Genomic DNA, 16,823 nt, shown 5'->3' on the forward strand with positions numbered 1-16,823 from the left:
TGACGTCATCAAGCAGCGTCACGTGAGGAAAGAGGATTGGCAGTCCGGCTGTGAAACTGGGAGCCATGGAAACAATCAACAAGATGGAGATGATAGGCAAGACCTACGCTGCACGGAGTGTGGCGCTAGGAGACAGAGTTGGTGCTATAATCAATGTATGGAGCTAAATCTACAGTATCTGAAGCTCGTGAAAACTGTGAGCTGACATGCAGCCAAACAATAATCATATGGAAACTTCATGCTAATACAATAAATACAATACTAAAACTAACAGTGAATAAACAAGCCCTTAAATGTGACTATCTGGGACATCAAAAACATGGTCCTAGTACTTAACCAAGTTCTAAATAATACCACAAAAATTCACATAAATGGAATTTAAACTAAAATCTATCAAACATACATGTACCACTAATATGCATACTAAATGGAGAGGATAATCGAACAATAAAGAATAAAAAAGCTATAGATCAATCTATATGGAATCTTTATATGCATGCTGCCCATGATATTTTTTCATTAAGTCCCCTCGGGTATACTGTATCCAGTATATTAATCCATTTGGTTTTCAGTCGCAAAAGTAATTTTGCCCGATCTCCTCTTAATGTTAACGGGGCAATGTACATATATATATATATATATATATATATATATATATAATATACACACACACAATGAATCATTGTGTAGTTCCTATTAATGTGTAGAACAGGTACTTTTGCTAAAACTGTAAATAGATAATAGGTGACTCCTAAACAAAAGGTCCCTGTGGTGACATAACAGGATGCCAGAGGCTGCTGTGATCTAATTAGAATACAAGGTGTTACCCCGGCCAAAGTGTAATTAGAATATTCCATTGTAGTAATTGTCTTTAGGAATATTTACAGCTCATTTACAAGACAAGGAGCTAGGTATGGGAAGCTGCTGTGTTTATGTGTCACCTATTTATGTCAGAATTGCTTCTGGTCATCGTGGGAACTACTGGGGAGAGATGGGGAGGAATGACTGTAAATAGTCTATATCAGGCCACTGATAGCTGTTGGAGGAGTTGCTGGCTTAGTTGCTGGTTGGAGCTGGAAGGAGGAAGAAGTAAGAAACATACAGACAGAAGAATCTCCAGAAAAATGTATTATATTATACATAAGAATTAATTGATATTACACAGACATTGCAGATATTAATTTGTATGGTATTAAAATTTAGTACCAAATTGAGGGATAATTTATGTAAAATAGCTATATATTCTCTATCAGTGTTATTGTATCATGTATGTATAATGTATCTATATATTCTCTGTCAACACTATGATACACAGTATGTAATTTATATCTACTTTTCTTTCATCAAAATGTGGGATAAATGTATCTATGAATCTATACATCTCTGTAATCCCTACCAATACAGTGGTGCTATGTGTCTAACGATACTAGATCATCTTTATAAATGCAGCCAAAAATACTCAAAAAATATTTTTAATTGGAATAATTAAAATTCAAAAGTATCATATATTTTTCTATGCATCAGGTTAGTATATATAAAGAGGCATCTAGGTGACAGCTCCATCTTAGTATCTTATACAGTATATTACTCTGTACATCAGGTTAGTATATATAAGGGGGTATCTAGTTGGCAGCTTCTTCATAGTAACATATATTACTCATTGCAATAGGTTATTATATATAAAGGGTATTATTATTATGTAGTAGTTTCATCATAGTATCTTACATATTACACTGGTAATACGGTTACTATATATAGAGGAGTCTCTAGATGGCTGCTCCTTGATATTATCTTACATATTTCTCTGCCCTCGGAATGGTGTATTTGAAGGATGCACTTCATCCTCGCCCAATTCTCTGTCTTTGGAAGCATAAAAAGCGGCTATACCTCATCTCTGCTACTTTACTGTACTCACTGCTCAGATCGTCTCTTTGGCACATATCACCAGTATGAACCCTTGAGATATTTTCTATAACTTTGCCTAACTTCCAAGTAAACTTGTTTCTGCTCATTACAGTATCTATCCTTAACTTTTACATCGCTTTCCTATAGCATCATCCCACTAGTACTGTTAGTAAATTGCTATGGTTCACATTGATTTTACTGTCTTGCTTTTTGCCATGTACCTAGCCACATATTTCTGTTTCCAGTCTCATAAAGCAGCCTCACTTTACATGCTGTGCACACTGCTGCTTGCTCCATAGAGTCCGGCCACTAAGTGACTGGGTTCAATGGTCGGTTGCCAATTTGTCCCTTTTGTGCATAGGCCTATACTTCTGTGTCCCATACTAGCCCTATATATATATTTTTTACATTTTTTACAATGTCTGTGTCCCTAGCCACATATGTATGTACCCAGTCACATACAGTGTACATTACAAAATATATTTGGTAGGAAAGAACATGTACATTTTTGTCTGGACAGAACATTTGAATTGCTCTGAGGGTGCCCATTAATTATCATACTGTATGTCATGGCTGTTGTAAGAATTTAATATCCCCCTGTGTGTTATAAAATATATTGTACAGTATTGTTTTGAGATACTGGACATTAAATATACTCAATAACAGTATTTCTCTTATTCTCTCCACAGTTCCTGTCATCAAACATGCCATCAAAAATCAGCAAATCCATGAGCAAGACAATTGCAAATATGAGAAAGAACACAAAACAACATGCCAGATCCAGGCCTGGCTGAAAGAGAGTGGCATTGAAGTCAGTTTAGAGAGTGTGCTATCATGCATTCGAGAGGATGCAGCCAAGATATAGATTTTCTTCTAAATGCACATGGTAGGTACTTTACATCAACCTTTTTGAAAATGTTACTAGATTGCTATTGTACTATGTTCCAATTTCAACAGAATGTAACTGTGCAATAATTTCTATATGTATGTGTTATACCATAGGAACACCAAAAAGATTGTGCACCAATTAACTTGTGAGGATGAGAAGTGTACAGCTTTACAAATAAAATGTATTCTCCAATTAGAATGTGACCAGGATATATCCTGTTCCAGCATCAAACAGATGCGTAAGGAACTGGGATGAACTTTTGGCCCATTCAAGGTAAAAGTCTACAATAGGACACAAATGCACTGTACAATGCACTTTTATATTCAGTAATCTGTCCTTAATAATGCACTGAATTACATGACTATAAATAATATGTTTTTTTTAATTCACAGGATGCATCCCATGATAAGTGATGTTAATAAAGAAAAGATAGTTGAATAAGCATGACAGTGGATAGAGAGCTGTGAGAATTTTAACAATGTTCTTTTCACAGGCAAAGTTTTGGTTTCTCTGGAGAGGTTCTCAAGACTATACTTCCGGAACTGTGCACATCTCTCGATTAAACCACGTCCCAAGCATCCAATAAAGCTCCATGTTTGGGGAGCTATGTCTCGTTGAGGTGTAGAACCTATCTTAATTTTTGAAGGTACAGTAATTTTTGTTGTAAAAAAATCACAACACAATATTTACAGTCCTCTACAGTAGTACAGTGTGCGCTTGTTACTGTCCAAAATTTCTAATCTCTTTAGTCATCATGGATAAAACCTTCTTCAAAGAACACAGAGTAGATGGCTGTATGGTGCCATATGTGAAAAAAAGCTGTACATCAGGACACCGATTATTCCAGGATAATTTTCCTAAACACTCTTCCTCAGCAAAATTCATGGAAGAGAGAGGTCTAAATTGGCAACATACACCTCCAAAGTGAGTATTGTCCTACTGAATTAATTCTATACAGTACAATAAAGTATTTATAGTAATTATTCTAGTAAAATTTTAGAGGACCTGATTCAGCAAGGATGGCAATAGCAATTATGCATACTATCGGCCAATTGTTGCATTCTGCACATGCACGTGCATCGCAGTGCGCAAACTAGCCACAGGGATCTGGAGAGCGATCACAGTGAGTGTGCAGACCCATCGCAGACTGATTTACAGGAAGTATCATTTGTGGGTGGTGATGGGGAGTGGTCAGTGAAATACAGGAGTGCCATTGCTTTTTAATGACATTACAGTGGTGTGATTAAATTATCCTCTGTGATGGCATACACAGTATAAGCTCTCCCTACATACAGGAAGTTTAGCAATTGCTAAGTGAGGTCTTACCTTGTGCAAGTGTGCGTGAGGCTCCAATGTTACTCGATGTTACCAATGTTTTCACAGACTTTCAAAGTATTACATATGTGTGTATGGTAAGGTGGGCATCCATATGTTGTGCTGCGATGGCACAGTGATTGCAGAGGATTAGCATATCTTCGCAGGGAGACTCCATGCGTCATTGCAGCTGTGATTGCAATAGCAATCTGTACTGAATCACGCCCAAAGTACTGTTATGACTGTTTGACTATTTTTTTATACTGTCCTGTAGGTCTCCAGACATGAATCCCAATGAAATGGTCTGGGCCTAGTTGAGGAGGTTTATCAAGTCTAATGTGAAATCAAAAACTAAAAAAGAACTGTTGAATGGGATAGTGAAGTTTTGGAAAACAGTACTGACACCTGGCCAGTGTAACAATTATAATAATAATCTGGATAAAGTCTCATCTGTTGTAATAGAAAGAAATGGTCAAGCAACTGCTAAGTAGCTTGAACAGTACTGTATATTTTATATAATTAGTCATGTGCATTATTAGAGGTGTGTGCTGATCCTGGTGTACTGGTATTGGTTTTGGATCTGGATCTCCCCTGGTTTTGGATCTACATCTGGTTTTTGAACTTTTTCCTTGGTGTTTTGTTTTTTGTTTTTGGTTTTGGATCTGGATTTTTTTTCTTAAAATATCATAAAAACAGCTAAAATCATATAAAATGGGCCTTTTTTTGTTCCTACAGTATTATTAACCTCAATACCATTTATTTCCAGTCATTTCCAATCAATTTTGACAACCTCACAATATTATTTTTTTCATCTAGTTAAGGCCAAAATGTTGCATCCAGCCAGCTGGCTGACTAAGCTAAGTGACACAGTGGGCAGCACTAACATGTGGCAGTTCAGCTTCCAAGTTCCAACATGGATATAGTGTGTTATACAGTGTGGGTTGGATACACCAATAGTGCACTTACTGTGACAGCAGTGTCAGCAGTACGGGGTACTGGCAGTGTCCTCAATGTGGAAGTGCCATCAGTGGGGTGGTGTTGGCAGAGTGGGAGCCCTGGCAGTGTCCTGAGTGTATAGTGCCAGCAGTGTCAGCAGAGGGGAGGTGCCAGCGGTGTCCTTAGTGCAGGAGTGTTGACAGTGTTGGCTGTGCAGGGATGCCCTTGGTGTGGGAACAGCAACAGTGCAGGGTCACTGACAGAGTCCTCAATACATGGGGCAGTAGTGCATGGGTGCTGGCAGTGTCCTTAGTGCAGGTGCTCTTGGCAAAACAGGGGTACCAGCGGTGTGCTGACAGTGTCGACAGTGCAGGGGTGCCGGTGGTGTCCTTGTTGTGGGAGTGCTGGCTGTGTCGGCAGTGTCCTCAGTACATGGAATGGTGATGCTGGCAGTGAAGGGTACCAATGGTGTCACCAGTGTGGGGGTACCAGCGGTATCTTTATTGCAGGTTTGCTGGCTGTGTCTGCAGTGCGGGGGTTGCTGACAGTGTTCTCATTACATGAAATGGCAGTGTGGGAATGCTGGTAGTGTCCTCTGTGCAGGGTACCGGCGGTGTTGGCAGAGTGGGGGTGCCAGCATTGTCCTCAGTGCAGGTTTGCTGACTGTGTTTGCAGTGCAGGGGTGTTCTCGATGCAGGATGCCGGCAGTGTCTGCAGCATGGGGGAGCCAGTGGTGTCAGTGGTGGGGCTGCCGGTGGTATCAGCAGTGGGGGTGCTGACAGCTGGTGTGTCAGCAGCAGGGGGGCGGCGGCCACTGGAACCAGCGCCATCTTCTTTTACCCTGCATTCAATGAGCTTAACACTGATTGGCTGAGAGTTGTGACAGATGCCTCTGTAAGCCAATCAGCGCTTTGCCCATTGAAGGCAAAGGGATTTTTTAAACTGGCCACTCGAGGCAAAGCCTCTGGATCTAACAGAGGATTATGAGGTTTTGCCTCGATTAGGGATCCGGGGCAGGAGGAGAGATCCAAGGGGCGCCTCGGATCACCCCGGAACCCCAAAGTTCGGGTGGGTCCTGTTCTCAACGAACCGGACCCACTCATCCCTATACATTATATAATGAATTAAAGCTGGATACTTTAATGTACTGTATGTTTTCATTAAGTACTGTATTTTCTTACTATATTGTTGGTACACTATCAATAATTGAGGAAATGTTGGGTTTGTTTATTTTTGCAATGTAGAGTACTGTATTGTATTTACAGTTTAATGTACTGTTATTTTTAAATAATTATTTTATTACTGTTTTGTTGGTATCAATAAGGATAATTGAGGTACCTTTTATTACTGTTTATATTTGTAAAGTAGAGCAGTGTATTGTTATTCAGTTTAATGGCTTGCTATGGATGCAAAGCAGACTGCCATTGAGGATTATCATCTCACAAATGCAGCAAGCTCTTCCTGGTCCCAGCACAATGTAACACCGCTGACACTGTATCTGCATAGAAAGATCTACAATACACTTCATGATCTTGATTCACTACACAATAAAAAAGTTATTTGAAATTACTGTATACTGTCTATTGTGACTAGTAATTTTCTTTATTTGAACTGAACTTTGACTTTAAATACAGCAGAGTGCAGTATACTTTAGTACACAAAACATACTATACAGTATACAATAACTACACAAAGTATGACCTCGCACCAAAATATATCTATTATTTTAAATGTTACAGAGATGAATTATTAATTATTCTCCAATGTCCCCCAAAAGCTTCATTCATATTTTCTCAAAAATTATGTGTTATATATGAAGGTGCTACCTGACTACCTAGAATCAAACTAACAACAAACAAAGAAAAAGCCAGGTATCCTGTCTGGTGCACTTAGGGGATCACAATGATTTAGTATTTTTATCTCTGTTTATATAATAAAATATAACTTTTATTTATATTGATTAAAAAGGTAATATTTGGTCCAAGAAAATGAAAGGCAAAATATTTAAAATGAATAGAATAAGATATAAGTGAGTATTTTAGAAAGAAGAGTGATTTAAAATATCACCTGTCACCGGTCTAATGTATACAGATAAATATTAGCCCGGATTACATGTATGGTACATTAATCCCTGATCGTATCCCTATTATATTTCTTCAATGGATTATGATATTTTAGGGAATAAATCTCTCAGTGCTGTCTGGATCAATACTGTATATCACAGTCTAGAATCAGATGTCTGTTCCTTGATTGCAATTTATGGATACAAATCTCTGTGCAGTTTAATAAGATTTAACAAGTGTGTAAATTGGTATGGATCGCAAGAGATTTAAATTAATTATTGGTTTTACATCTTACTCATATCGATTATTAATAGATTCCAAAGCCTTCTCTTTAAAGCTCAGCACACAAACTGATCTTATAGTCAACCTGTGTGTACACACTGGAACAGCAATGTTTCAGATATATCTTTATTGGTTTGCACTCTAGATATTAACCATTTGAAAAGTTACTACATTTTTTATCCACTTAATAGTATCAGTCGTTAGGGCAATCACACTACAATTATGTTTCCATTTGTACTGATTCTTATGTGTATTGATTATGGATACAAATAATCTACTCCCGTTGGGAGTCACTGTATATTTCCACAGAGAATTAGGGATTCTCAGTCCCCTGAATCTACTATCAAGTATCACATAACGCTGTGTTTGATTTCCACAGCCTCGTGTGCCCGCTGTTTTTTTCTCTTCTACTTGCTTTAAATGCGCCGCTTAGCATAGGTGCACGAGGTTATCCAGGCAGCAAAAGTACAATCAGGCTAAATAATAAACATATATATTGTACGTGTACAGCATACAATTGTGCTGTTAAGACCGGCGGCAGCGTGTGGTGCTGATGCGCGTTTCGCCTGTAATCAGCTTTATCAAAGCAGTGCAACCCGAGTATCTCCCGTATCCTGTTTATATACCCCGTTAGCGTCTCTCATAGGTCAATTTGAATGTAGCCGCTTTGTACTTCTATTTGATAGGTTCTTCTATCATTTCTATGGCAGCATATTTAGATTGATATGTTCGTCAATTAAACACACTTAAATGTAAAAATGGGATTATTCGTAATTATCAATGCATCAGTTCGATTTTATTTATTAGTGATCTCATATTAACATACTTGTTATAACATAAATACTATTTTATATAGTTCCAAGGATAAATGTTCCATACGATCTCATCAATCAATTATCAAATACATGATAAAGGTTTATGATTTTTTACTTTGTTACCACTCTGTAATATTTTGATTAGTAATACACAAATCCTTGTAAATAGTGAATAGCGCTATTATATCAATATTAATATTAGATATATTCCCTCTAAAGGAGTATTAGATTCTAATTAAACCCTCTGATTGTCCATTTATTTATTAAGCAAACAGACAATCATTTCTGTATTTGTCCTACTGTATTGCTATGTCATATTACAACAAAAATCAATTATGGTATCTTAATTTAATTAGTATAATGATTCTTATTATCACAAGGTATACAGGATTATATGTTAACCCTGTCAATATTAATTATAACCATCAAACATAATACCTTTTAATAATAATAAAAAACAGTACCATTTTTGGGGCCATAATCTATTACTAGCTTTTATGATAAAGTGCATGTATCCAATAGTGTAGTGATATAAATTAAAGTGCTTAAAATAATAAAGGTGTATATCATGTAGTGCTAATGTAAATTGATAAAATCATAATTGTGCATAATTGTATTTCCATTAGTGAGGTGCAGACCCATATAATGTGAAAAATTGTAATATATTATGAGACATACTTTTCTATTAAATTAGTGTGTAAAGTGCAAAAATTATGGGGATGTATAATAGAAGGATAAAGATCAAATATTTAATATTTCAATCCTTATTCCTGAATTATATATTCCGTGTATGTGTCTTGTTCAAACCAAAATGATAGTGAAAATTGAAAAAATTACCAGGTGTAAAAAAATACACAGGTTGACTATAAAATCAGTTTGTGTGCTGAGCTTTAAAGAGAAGGCTTTGGAATCTATTAATAATTGATATGAGTAAGGTGTAAAACCAATAATTAATTTAAATCTCTTGCGATCCATACCAACTTACACACTTGTTAAATCTTATTAAACTGCACAGAGATTTGTATCCATAAATTGCAAACAAGGAACAGACATCTGATTCTAGACTGTGATATACAGTATTGATCCAGACAGCACTGAGAGATTTATTCCCTAAAATATCATAATCCATTGAAGAAATATAATAGGGATACATACATGTAATCCGGGCTAATATTTATCTGTATACATTAGACCGGCGACAGGTGATATTTTAAATCACTCTTTTCTTTCTAAAATACTCACTTATATCTTATTCTATTCATTTTAAATATTTCCTTTTTAATCAATGTAAATAAAAGTTATATTTTATTATATAAACAGAGATAAAAATACTAAATCATTGTGATCCCCTAAGTGCACCAGACAGGATACCTGGCTTTTTCTTTGTTTGTTGTTAGTTAACAATAACTGTTGGCATTAGTGAAACAAATAAACACCAAACAATAATTAAAAATAATAATATTAATATGTGCCAGGGGCTATATTCATTAATATGGTATACTAGGAGACTAAAAATACTTTATATTGTTAAGAATTATAGGAAGAAAAAAAAATCCAAAAATACAATAAATGTTTGTAATAGTGAAACAAAAAAAAAACATTAATAGCATACAGTACAATAACAGTTTTGAATAGTGAATAAAAATACTATAAGCGCCGATAAATGGTAAAAAAAATAGTAAATAAAAATAGTATTAATATGTGACAGGGGCTATATACAGTAATATAATATGAGGCTATACTGTACTGTATATTGTAATGTTTAAAAAACTCTGCCAAACATACTGTGCATACAGTATGTTTACAGTCTTATTGTACTGTATACAGATGTTTTCATAGGAGAGGTTAGAAATAAATTCACTATACTTTTTAGTGTGTATACTGTATTTATTATTTATGATTTACTGTATCATGAATATTATCCACTGGTAATAAATACTTTATCCTAAAATAACCCTGTTGTTGTGTCATATTTAAAATATCAAAATCCTTATCCATTGATTCTGTACAGCACTGTATGCCACAAATGTCAAATTGGTACTGTATGCAACTTTATATATTGTGTCCTGGCACCCCTAATTCTCTGGGCACCATAGCAATGGAGCCTCTTGCAGGGCTTACCTCATAAATTGTGGTTCCTGGGACTGACATAATAGGAAGACCACCCTGGGGCAGAGCTGCGGATAATGTAGGTAGAGCTCCAGTGTGGGTGGGACATCAATTAATGTGTAAATCAAGTTTAATTTTTTTTTTCAAAGTTTGGGCTGTGGGGTGGGTGTTATTAGTTTATCATATGATACCCTAGCCCTGCCTTAGCAACCTTAGTACTGTATAATGCATAAATACACTCATGGCAGCTGCACCTCTCACACCACACATATCCCAACTACATCCATCACACACATATACTATATACCAGGTCTGCCCCAACCTCCACTCTCTTAGACATACTGTACTGTATGTATTCCCCAGCCACCTACTGTACTGTAACTCTCAAAGATACAGTATATAGCCCTGCCTCACTGCTGTTATATGGAGTTTCCTAGTGTGCATCTAGTGGTTCATAGGGGTCTTTGATCATGAAGACTTGTTGCCTTCTCTCTGATCAGTGTTAAATATGTTTTTCCCTGTTTTCCTATGTATTTGTTACTCCATATTTTTGACTCCTCCATAGTGGCGGACATTTTGTTGAGGACATTTCTATACACTGTAGATAAACACTCGTCTGCAGCTTTAGCTGAAGAGTCTGGTCCCCTCTCTGTTCAGGCCAAGGACTGGAGTCCCAGCAACTCTTCCCCCTGATGGTGGCCCTAAACTCTTTCACCAACTATACTATGTCTATCTATTAATCTGCACCCCTTTTTTATTTTTGGGACACTAACTACTGTACTGCAGAATCATTAGTGATTCTTAGAGACATGTACTGTACATTACGTTATGATACTACAGTGAAAAAGATTCTGTGAATTGAAGATTCTTACAACCAGAGTTGATTCCATTACAAAATGTGGTGTCTGTCTATTGAATGTTTAACTGAGTACTGTCTATCTATCAACCAGATCCCATAAAAAAAGACAAAACAGGGTGTAAATTAGAACAATTTAAAATTTTACTAAAACAAAAAATTCTAAATTATATTAAGGGGGAGTGGCTTAACTGCCTAATAGAGCAGACATGCTCTCCTGATGCTCCTGCTAAAAATGGGTAATAGGAGATGATATTGGGGTTACCCCTGACCCCCTCATTCAGCATCACCTCCTATTTACCTCATAGAGTGCCCGGGGACCCTTTTCCTACCTCCTCCCAACCCCCGAAGGGTGTTAATCATCGGGAGCTGTCTGCAACCTACACCATGCCTGACTCAAGGCCTATTATATGCCTGACAGAGCCTCCTGTCCCACCTTCACTGGCACACTAATAGCCCCCGACACTAGCTACGGAGCCAGCAACTCATTGGACAAGAGGTCTCTGATAAGGGACTTGGCTGACTGACACAGCTGCTGCACATACCTGAATATAGCCTCGAGACTCCCGCTGCTGGCTGACTGCCTGCACCATCTGCACTCTGCCCGATCAGCTGTCCTCCTCTTTGCTGTTGCGGAGGTAAGTGCTGAGACCTCCGGTGTTGATACACCTGCCACCCACATCCAGAGATTCATTGCAGACCTTCCTGACATCGGTGGTGCCTGTGGATGCTCTATGGTCCCCTCCTGGTATTAAATCACAGCCCTGAAGCAGCAGTGCACTAAACCTGTGCAGGGAGATAATGGGTGTTGCCGGGGTTGCTCACAGTGTTGTGTGTGACTCTCCTGCTACAATCCTCCTTGGCTGTACTCCCTGTTTGGCACCTCCATACCCAGTTATACCAGCAGTCTCCCCTGCAATGCATTGCTCTCCACTTTTTTGATTATAAGGATTCATAAATGTCACCCATGTAAGAGGATAACCCATATTGCCTCCATCACCAAACTAGCCATCACATCTATAGTGGACTTTCCTCTTTAATGTGACTTAAAGGCACCTGTTTGCTGAGTAACCAGGGACTGGTGAATCTAACCTGCCTTCTATATGTATCAAACCTACCAGGTTTTGCTATACCTAGTGTTTCTACTGTTGCTAGTCCTGGAGACACAGCTCCACCTAGCGGTGTTTTTCTATAAATACACTTTCCATATGTGTCACAAAATTCTCCTGTATACAGCCGTGCTACCAATGGATATGTGATACCACTATATTGGAAGTCTAGCCCTGTGCATACTATGATGTTTTAGGGATTTCCCTCTTTCCCAACCGGTGTTGACAACCACACATTCTCCCCTCACTTCGTCACTATGCCTAAAGGAGGAAAAAAATCAGGTTCCCACAACCTTGTTGGCTACTTCAAGAACTCTACACTCTCATCTTTGCTGAAATCTGCTGCTGCATCACCTACCGACTAGATATCCGAAAAGGACTCTGATGAGGAATTCTCTTCAAACCCAGCTACTAAAGCTGACATTACGATGCTCCTCACTGAAATGAAAACTATTAAGAAGACAATTCGTGAGGAAGCCCAGGGTGCCCTGTCAGGTATTAAAACAGAGGTGGCTACTTTGGGTTCCAGAATTGATGCAGTAGAGAGGAAGCAAGAAGAACTTATTGCCTTTCAACAGGAATCCGAACAGAAGGTAGCACAAATACATACAGATGTGATGCTCTTGGCTGATAAACAAGAAGATTTAGACAACAGATGCCGCTGTAATAATCTTCAGATTCGTAACATTCCTGAAACTGTGGAGTCAGCCCATCTCATGGACTATCTTCTCCGCATCTTTCGGGTTCTTGCTCCCACTATCTCGGACTATATGTTGCTCCTGAACAGGGCTCATCAAGCACTTCGCCCAAGGTCCTTGGATGCCAACACCCGTGAGATGTAATTCTGAGGCTAAAATATTATTCGACAAAAAATCAGATCTATACAAAAGCCAGATTATCCTCTGCTATCTCTTTTCAAGGAACCATGCTCCTTATCTTTCAAGATCTTTCTCCCATTACTTTGGCAAGACATCATGAGATGAAGGATATCACCAAGACACTGAGAGACAATAACATTAAGTATCATTGGAGCTTCCCCTTTGCCCTCCAAGTTCAGTCAGATGGCAATGTTTTGGCTGCCAAAACACCTTATGAAGCCCTACAACTGCTTTGACATTTGAATCTCTCAAGCTCATCAACTCCTTCACAATGCTCTTCTCCTGTCAACACCTCCCCACCCCGTAGAGACCCATCCCAGTAATGGCACACAGTTGGGGTGACTTCGGGCACCCTTCCTGAGACCTGATCTCATTCCTTCCATTTAGAGTTCGATATATATGTGGAAAACCCTCTGTAGTTACCCCATTGGTATTGAGGTAGCTCATTGCTTCCTTATCGATGGGGGGGGTTTGATGAAAATTCTGGACTATATGGGACATGAGGTTTCTGTGGGCTTCTATATAGTGCATAACCATTATCTTTGTTATGTATTTGTTCTCTAATATTGTTAATGATGGCTTTTGTAGGATGTTTACCTATATATTTGTGATGCATACCCCTTGTATTTTCAGATCTCTTGCCTACTCTTCATCCTGCTGTCTCTTAGCTTTTACTGACATGTTACACTTATATCATTGCTGTGTTTACATGTATTTTGTTTCTAGACCTTCCTGGAATGTTTTCCTCACTCCCCCCAAATCCCCCCCTCCTGCTCCCGCTCCTCCTCCCCCCTTTATCTCTACTATTCTAATTGTATTGTCTTGTTTAATACTATGATTGTTATATATATTTATTTTTTGAAACTACATGCACATGGGTCCTAGACTCTATTTCCATTACTTTTGTCCTTGCTTCGGATGGCTATGACCATTCCCCCCCATCCGACCCTTGTGGCTGGCATCAGCCTACTCTTTCCATGGGTCTGATTTGATGGGCAGACTTCGATTTCTATCCTGCTCTCTTATTGTTTTCTCCTCCCCCTTCTTCTTCTTCACCCTTTTCTGTTTTCTTTTCTTACTTAGAGGCCCTACTGGTATTTCTCTGTATGTATCCTTGTTTTTTATTTTTTTGTCTATAGATGGTACTTAAGATTCTTTCTCTGAACACGAAGGGTCTGAATAGCCCCCATAAATGCTCTCTTCGGTTTCAAACTCTCCAGCAACTGAGGGGTGATGTAATATTATTACAGGAAACTCACTTTGCCGGTAAGCATCACCCTGAACTTCGCTCTAAAAGATTTCCTACCACCTTCCATGCTTGCGATCCCACTCACAAAAAGAAAGGGGTGTCTATCCTCTTTGCATGACACCTTACCTTTACACCCTTGGAAATAATTAAAGACCCTGAGGGCAGATATCTCCTTTTAGTTGGGTCCTTGAATGAGATTCTGTACACATTCATAAATGTATATGCTCCAAATCAATCTCAAGCTCTTTTTTTCAACTCTCTCAATACTCTACTAGCTCTTCATAGACGAGGCATAGTGGTTATGGGTGGGGCCTTTAATGTGACTCTTAATTGCCACCTGGACAGGTCCAAACCCCTTCCTAAGTCCCTTCAACAATCTCATTCTCAAAACTCTTCTGCTTTAAATCTCCTTTTATCACAGCACATTCTTTTTGATGCTTGGAGAGTGAAAGAACCTACTGCTCAAGATTATACATATTAATCCCCCATACACGATGTATACTGAAGATTGGATATGATATTTCTGAGTAATCAACCAGCCCAGTGTATATTGGACACTTTCATCCATCCTAATACATGGTCCGATCATGGGCCCATCACAGTGGATGTCCCTGGCCCTCAAACAATCAACCGCCAGCCCTCATGGCATTTAAATGATAAACTCATTCTTAACCCCTTGATCAAGACCCAATTAACTGAGGAGCTAGCACATTACTTTGCCTGCAATAAGTCCCCAGACATTATCCCTATGATACTTTGGGACGCCCATAAGGTAGTTATGTGGGGTTACTTAATCAGAGCATCTGCCCACACTACTAAGTCTAGGGCTAAACATATCCAGGATCTATCAGAGCAGGTAAAATCCCTTTCTTCAAAATGCAAACTCTCAGGTTCTCCTGCAAATCTATCTGCTTTGGCATCTGCTAGGGGTGCCTTGAACTTACTATTGACAGCTAAAGCCAATAATAATCTAAAATGGCTTAATAAATCCTTTTATGAAGAAGAGGACAAGGCAGGCAGGCTTTTAGCTTCTAGGTTGCGGTCCAAGATTGCTCAAAGTAATGTGCTTTCTCTCCGTTCCCCTGCAGGTCATATTTTATGAGACCCTATACTCATTACCCAGGCTTTTTAAAAATTTATGACAAACTCTATAATGCGTTTGGTCCTTCTCAAAACTCGCCCACACTTGGGACAGAGGGCCTGATTCAGAGCCGGACACTCTTTTAGAGCGCTTGCTCTGAATCAGTGCCTGCCTATTGTATTTTTAGAGTCTCTCCTGACCGCTCGCATAGCTGTGGGTGACCACCCACAGCTAGTGCGAGCGGCTAGGTTGATGGTCATGATGGCAAGACCATCGTGACCATCGGACTTGCGACGAGACCCTTGTGGTAGGGTCTTGTTGCCGCAAGTCCCAGTGGACTTCTTGCTCTTACACAGCCAGAAGTCCACCCACTGACATCACTTGACTTGTGATGTCAGTGGGGGCCGGCCCCAGACGGTAGGCATTCCCATGGGAACACCTCTGTCTGGGCAGCCACGCCCCCAGCCTCCCGCCAAAGGGGGTGTGCTGTCACTCAACATCGACAGCCCCCTTTTTTAGCGAGACCCGGAGTGACGGCTTGCCCGTTGCTATCCGGGTCTCGTGCATGCGCAAGACGGAGCCGCCTCCATCGTGTGCATGTGCACTGGGCCAACATCGACCCACTCGCGAGTGCTCAGCACTCGTGAGCGGGTCTGAATCAGGCCCAGAGATTCAAAAGTTCCTTTCACAATGCCACCTACCCCGCTTATCATCAGAAGCTGCTTCTGCACTAAATGCTGAAATTTCCAAGAAAGAGATTGCATCCATTATTAAATCTCTGAAGAGCAGCAAAGCGCCAGGCCCCTATGGTTTCACATCTACATACTACAAATCCTTTCGACACCATCTTATACCACATCTGTCGATTTTATTTAATGACATCCTACAGGGAGTTCCCCTCTCTAAAACAGCTCTTGAGGCCAAGATTATTGTCATACCTAAAGAGGGTAAAGACACAACGAATTGTGCTAACTACCATGTTGCCGCAACTTATACATAATGACCAGGTGGGGTCCATCCCCGGTAGACAGGCACGAGACAACACAAGATGCATAATTAGCCTTATGCATTCGATAAACTCCCTGCACACCCCTGCTCTTATGCTTTCTCTGGATGCAGAGAAAGCATTTGATAGGATTAGCTGGCCCTTTATGTTTGAAAACTTTCGCCATTTTGGGTTTGGAGGTGACTTCCCCACTGGGATTCAGGCCTTGTACTCGGGCCCATCGGCTAAAGTGTCTGTAAAGGGACTTGCTTCTTGCCCATTGGAAATCACAAATGGCACCAGACAGGGGTGCCCTTTGTCGCTCTTGGTTTTTGCCTTGTCTATTGAAGCA

At 39.3% G+C, this 16,823-nt stretch overlaps 2 pseudogenes; one reads left to right on the forward strand and one right to left on the reverse strand.

Annotated features, from left to right (window-relative positions):
- The window catches only part of LOC148522640 (uncharacterized), an 808,266-nt pseudogene that overhangs the window by 583,580 nt on the left and 207,863 nt on the right, over positions 1 to 16,823 (reverse strand).
- LOC148522648 (uncharacterized) lies at positions 2,610 to 3,722 on the forward strand (annotated as a pseudogene).

The sequence above is a fragment of the Taudactylus pleione genome, unplaced genomic scaffold (assembly GCF_031769625.1).
Source record: "Taudactylus pleione unplaced genomic scaffold, aTauple2 ptg000145l, whole genome shotgun sequence".
NCBI classification, from domain to species: domain Eukaryota; kingdom Metazoa; phylum Chordata; class Amphibia; order Anura; family Myobatrachidae; genus Taudactylus; species Taudactylus pleione.